We start from the raw sequence: 6,696 nt of genomic DNA on the forward strand, positions 1-6,696 counted from the left end.
CCTTGATTGTTGATCTGTTTACTTCAGCTCCTTCTCTGAAATCTGGGGACAAAGCAAAATTGGGAGCAAGGAGAGATTGTGTGTGTGTGTGTGTGTGTGCATGCATGCGTGCAAAGAGCCCCTTTCTCTAAGGGTTCAAGATAGCCCCCTGTAATGAGCCTGCCCCCCCCACTAAGGCATCAAAACTCATTATTTTCCCCAAAGCTACATTTAAGCCACCTTTAAAGTGGGACCCCCAAGACTCATTTAGTTTGTATCGTGAACCTTTGTTTGCTTATCTATAAAGTGAAGACATTGGATTAGACACAACCTCAGACCCTTCCAGATCCAAAATGTTCTCTTGTGTTGCTGAAACAGCGACAGTGTTATCTGGACTTACCCACAAGCAAAGCATAGTCCTAGGCTAGTGATAAAGAAACTGCCTGACAATGAGGGAGACATAAGATACGTGGGTTCAATCCCTGACTCAGGAAGATCGCCTGGAGGAGGACATGGCAACCCACTCCAGTATTCTAGCTTGGAGAATCCCATGGACACAGGAGCCTGGCAGGCTACAGTCCACAGGGTTGCAAAGAGTTGACACAGTGGAATCGACTTAGCACAGCACAAAGAATACTCAACACTCTGTGTATGTAAATGTCCTCTTAACCCGAAGGACTTAGTAGGCATTCGTGACATTTTCCTTTGCCTATTTCAAAAGAGGGACCAGATTCTATGCATTTTAGTAAAGTAGCTGTGGTAGTGGGTTTTAACTCTCATTCATTAGAAAAGGTAAATGTCAATATGCAGCACAGAGAGCTGAGGCTAGAAAAGCCTATTGTGGTGTTGAACCACTTTAGAAAGAAATTTGGTGCTTTTCCAGTTTCTTTTCCACCCTATAAGATAGTAGGGCAGTGGAAATTTTCAAGCCATTTTTTTGTTCCATGCTTTCTCCGTGATGAATGAAGGATTGGGATTTGATCAAACAAGCTGAGGTTCACAGCTCTGCACTGCTATTTATGAAGTATTATTTAAAACGTGGGACATTATCAGTTTCATGCTGTGTGCAGACCTTTCTGTGAAACAATAACAATAAGTGTAATAGCAGCCACCACATATCAAGTACTTAGTTATGTTCTAGACTGGGTTCTAGGCAAACATCAGTCATGTCTGACTCTTTGCAACCCCATGGATTGCAGCACACTAGGCCTCCCTGTCCATCACCTACTCCCAGAGTTTACTCAAACTCATGTCCATTGAGTCGGTGATGCCAGTCAACCATCTCATCCTCTGTCATCCCCTTCTCCTCCCACCTTCAATCTTTCCCAGCATCAGGGTCTTTTCAAATAAGTCAGTTCTTCACATCAGGTGGAGTTGTGTAATTTGTCTAAGGTCTTATCTAATAACAGAAGGACCCAAGATTTGTATAATTCTGACCCTGCAGTCCATGTCTCAACCATTCCCGGCTTCTGCCACTGGTCTCCATTTGGTTGCCAGCCCTAACTGTTTCCTGGCTATGTAGCCTTATTTGCATTTTTGTCTGCCTTCTCTCATGGCAGCAACACATCTGCAAAGGAATTCATGGCCATGGAACTAGATTTCTCTCTGCAAAATCTAAGCGGGCCTCTCCAGAAACATGGGAGTACCCAGTGCTCCGTTTGATGGGGCCAGCCAGTTGTGGCAGATGTACACACATCATGCTGTCCAGAGAGCCCCCTTGGTCTTCTGAGAACCGTGACAAGGACCCAATTGCCATGTACAAGATTTCCTGAGAAACATTCGGCCCCAAACTAGGCCAATGATTCCTCAGGTTTTTCTTTCCTGCTGATGAATCTTAATGCTCTTTGCATGTATGAGAAGAACAAATACTTCCTAAGTTCTGACAAAGGAATAGGATTTTTCCTTTTCTTCTTCCCAGGAAAACTGGTGTGGTTGAGTCAAGGGTAAGGGCCATCTGAAAGCCCAGTTGAAAAGCATAGTGTTTTCTGACCCATGGGACTTCTCTGGATGATGTCTCCCGCAGGATTCTAATTCACTTTGCCTCTTTGGCAAGCTCAGGGTGCATGCAGATTGTAGAAAATTTGGAGCCTGGGACTTCTCTGGTGGTCCAGTGGCTAAGCCTCTGAGCTCCCAATGCAGGGAGCCTGGGTTTGATCCCTGATCAGAGAACTAGATTCCACATGTTGCAACTAAGATAAAAGATTCTGTGTGCTGCAACCAAGACCCAGGGCATCAAATAAGTAAATTAATTAATTAAAAAAAAAAAAAGAAAATTTGGAGACTAGCACCAGTGGTGTTGGCCTTCCCTTGTGCTCAGGGATAAAGAATCTGTCTGGCAATGCAGGAGACATGGGTTTGATCCCTGTTTGGGGAGATCCTATGGCGAAGGAAATGGCAACCCATTCCAGTATTCTTGTCTGGGAAATCCCATGGAGAGAGGATCCATGGGGTCACAAAGAGTTGGTCATGACTTAGTGAATAAACAACAAATACCACCATCAGTGGCATAAATGAGGTTTCTCAAACTCCTCTCCCCCTCCAGGACTTAGTGGCTTGGGGGCTCCAGCATCACCACCTGAGAGAGAGCAGCTGCGGAGAAGGGCAGGGGTGCCAGGCAGGGAGAAAGGGCCCCCTCACAGCGCTGCCCAGGGTCCAGACTGAGCAAGTGGAAGACCAAGACTCCCCTGAAGCCTTTGCAAGACAATCTCTACACTTCCATTCCGAAAGGAAAAGAACCAAACAGTTCAAGGACATGTCCTCCAACATGGCATTTGTCTGAAGAGAATTGCAACCCCCATTGGGGATGTTTCTTAGGCTGCTGATTCCTTGCTGTGGGCAAGGAAGCACGCCTGAGGAGACAAAGCGATTTCTCTGCTTCCTGCTAGTCCGGGAGCAATCTGGTTCTGAGCACATCTGAAGGGTCATTGCAGCACTACTGACCACCCATAGGGTTTGAATCATCTCATGTTTGCGAGATACTCTGTGGCCACTCTGTGTGGACCTACATCCAGGTTCAGGAGCCCTTCCAGAATGTTATAGATTGTGGTAGATGTGATCCCCCAATCAGGGACCACATCAGTGGACCGTTTACAGCCTGGCATAGAGCCTACGATTGATGAAATTCACGTATCATTTGCCTTTGTTGCTGTGCCCTGATGCTAACTTCCGGGAGAGAGAAGCGAGCTGCCCAAACTCAGTTCTGGGCTTGAGAGTCACATCCTTAGTGACTGAGCTCCCATGAGATTCAACGTTTGAGCAGAATGTCCTTCACAGCTCTCTTCCAGGTGTGGAGACTTCCACAAGCTATGCTTGAGTCAGGCAGCCCCCAGGCCAGTATACTCAGACGTGATGGAAGGCTAAGTGCTGCTAATATCTGTAATGATATCCATACACCAAAGAAAATCCAGTTTCTGTGGAAGGCTCTATTAGTCCATATCCCAGCATGATGCAGGGTTGGGATCTGGGGAAGATAGATTGCACCTTCTGCCCACGGTGGGTGAAAGGCAAGCTCAGGACTCAGAAAAGAGCAGTTTAAAACCTTTCAAAAAATGAATTGGATAACCATTCAAATTGGATGGCTTAGTTATATAGCTCCCAGGGGCAGGAAATAAGACTCTCTCTTCCAGCTGTATTCTATGAAAAGATCATCACAGAAGACAGTTCTGTCTACCTTTTAATCTCAAGTAATACTTAAAGACACTTCATTAAGTACACTTTACAAAGATACTTCCTGTTCCCTATTCAGTGTTTTTCTTCTTTTTGACTGATCTGGTTAGCAGTGTTAAAGATACTAGGAGCTCTTTTTCAGGAAGAATTTAACTAAATTCTTTTAAATCTTAGTATCTATTTTTCTTGGTTCTAAACTTCTCTCCTTTGGCCACGTCTGGATTTTTCAGTCCTTTTTCTTATACTGAGTCTTCAAATGTTTCCAGGAGACCAGCAACAATAAGGATAACAATCACAATAAGTATCATATGCCCCAAGCTGTGGCTTTCTTAATCTTAGCCCTTATTTTTGGCTTTCATTTGATTTCAAAGAGCATTTTAGTACTTAATAGGTCAATCACATCTTGCCGCTCCGCCTCCCCCCACCCCGCCCCCCCCATCTCTCTCAGTTTTCTCTTAGCTTTGCTTCGATTTTGTGGAGAAAGCTCAGTCAACCTCATCAGATGAGTGCATGGTTCTCATAATTTGGAGGCACTGAGGATGGACAAAGAAGAACTAAAGAGCCTCTTGATGAAAGTGAAAGAGGAGAGTGAAAAAGTTGGCTTAAAACTCAACATTCAGAAAACTAAGATCATGGCATCCGGTCCCATCACTGCATGGCAAATAAATGGGGAAACAATGAAAACAGTGAGAGACATTATTTTCTTGGGCTCCAAAATCACTGCAGATGGTGACTGCAGCCATGAAATTAAAAGACACTTGCTCCTTGAAAGAAAAACTATGACCAACCTAGACAGCATATTAAAAAGCAGAGACATTACTATGCTGACAAAGGTCCATCTAGTCAAAGCTATGGTTTTTCCAGTAGTCATGTATGGATGTGAGAGTTGGACTATAAAGAAAGTTGAGTGCCGAAGAATCGATGCTTTTGAACTATAGTGTTGGAGAAGACTCTTGAGAGTTCCTTGGACAGCAAGGAGATCCAACCAGTCCATCCTAAAGGAAATCAGTCCTGAATATTCATTGGAAGGACTGATGCTGAAGCTGAAACTCCAATATTTTGGCTACCTGATATGAAGAACTGACTCATTTGAAAAGATTGTGATGCTGGGAAAGATTGAAGGTGGGAGAAGAAGGGGATGACAGAGGGTGAGATAGCTGGATGGCATCACCGACTTGATGGACATGAGTTTGAGTAAACTCTGGGAGTTGGTGATGGACAGGTAGACCTGGTGTGCTGCAGTCCATGGGGTCACAAAGAGTTAGGGACAGGACTGAGTGACTGAACAGACTGACTGAGGATGGACAGATGGGAGGACGTAACCTTCATTATTCATATTAGATTGGATCACATGAATTTGCCAATACCAGACCATTTTTTGGCCTACAAAAATAACTTCATGTGGTTTAAACTAATACAGGAGTTTGGGGCTCATATTTACATAGTGAATCACAACTTTCCTATAAAGTCTACTCAGGCAGAGAATAAGATTGTCCTCCTCACTGAAGGCTACCTTCATGCTGAACTCACGTTTTTCTAAAGACGATAATAGCTAGCATTTGCCGGACAGTCCCGCATCTTCTCATGTAATCCTTGCATCAATTCCATGAGGTAGGACTTTATGACTCTCACTTTACAGATCTGAACACTGAGGCTCCTGCTTTGCATTTTCCTCCTACCACACAGTTTCATTTTCGCATTAACCTCTCACTCTCTTTTTTTTTTTTTTTTGGCTGAGCCTCGTGACTTGTGGGATCTTAGTCCCCTGACCAGAGACTGAATCCTGGCCACTGCAGTGAAAGTGTCTGAGTCCTAAACACTGGATTGCCAGAGAATTCTCCAATTCTCATGTTTCAAAAAGGTCTTTCTAATATTCCTTTTCAAGTAATTTTGCCTAAATCAAATGTGGACAAGTTATCTACCACCTGATCTTCACTGGGCCGTAATCACCCAAGATACGATGGTGATGCCTCCCCAGTGATAAGGGAACTAGGAACAGTACCATTTATTTCCCAGTCTGGGGTCCCTAATTTCCTCAAGTAGGAATGTTTTTGCATTATATTTTGTTTTAAAGTTGTTGGCAGATGACCGATTTGTACATGTTAACAAACAAGCTGGGAACCCAGAACACGAAAGCATCACATTTATAGATGTCATCAAATAAAATGTAAGAAATTAAATTAATGTGACACATACTTAATGAAGTACATAATCATTATGATGTCTCATGGTGATTAGGCACAAATGGGATGTATTCCATGTAAATAACTGTAACTGGTTTGACTGTACATAGATTTTTAGGGTTTGTTTTTTCCTGATCACATTCAGTTTTGTAAGGTCTATAAAGGGTATCCGTGTGGAACTGTGTACCCAGATTCCATGTGTCATCACCTCTGTCACCGTCATCATACGTACACTGACCAGCACAGGTGTGGGTCTTGCACCCTTTCCTTGAACAGTTAGAATTTCCTTCTCCCCTCTTCCCCAAACCTCAGCCCAGGATCATTGCTTCTTGGGTTGCAGGAATGCCCCTAACACCTCCCCTCCTGCCGTGCTTCTCCTAGACTCACACCCTGAAGGGTTCCTTTGGCAGCTGGTAGAGCTGTACTTTTCTGTCTCCCTGGATGTCCTGGATGCTGAGGGCTTGACGTGACTACTCTCTGAGCTCCAGTGTTGTGGATGAGACTGGTGCTGGGGTTAATGTGAAAGAGGATGAGGCAGATGCAGGAAGGGGAAGGAAGGGCTTAAACCTGGGCTGCTGACCAAGTGTAGGGGTTCAGTGTTGCAAGCGACCCTATTCATATCAGTTGAAACCAAGGGGGGATTCATTGGATCCCATAACTGAAATATCATGGCTGAATTCTAGTACTCAGGAATATTTTGGGGGATCTGTGTTTCTCTTTCCCTAAACATTGCTTTTCTCTGTGCTGATTTAATCCCAGGCAGCCATATCTGCACGGTATGAAGACAGCCACCAGCCACTCCAGGCTTAAATCAAACATCTCAGAAACTGCAGGATAAAACACCTCTTTTTCCGTAGTTCCAACAAAA

The sequence above is a fragment of the Muntiacus reevesi genome, chromosome 3 (assembly GCF_963930625.1).
Source record: "Muntiacus reevesi chromosome 3, mMunRee1.1, whole genome shotgun sequence".
Lineage (NCBI taxonomy): Eukaryota > Metazoa > Chordata > Mammalia > Artiodactyla > Cervidae > Muntiacus > Muntiacus reevesi.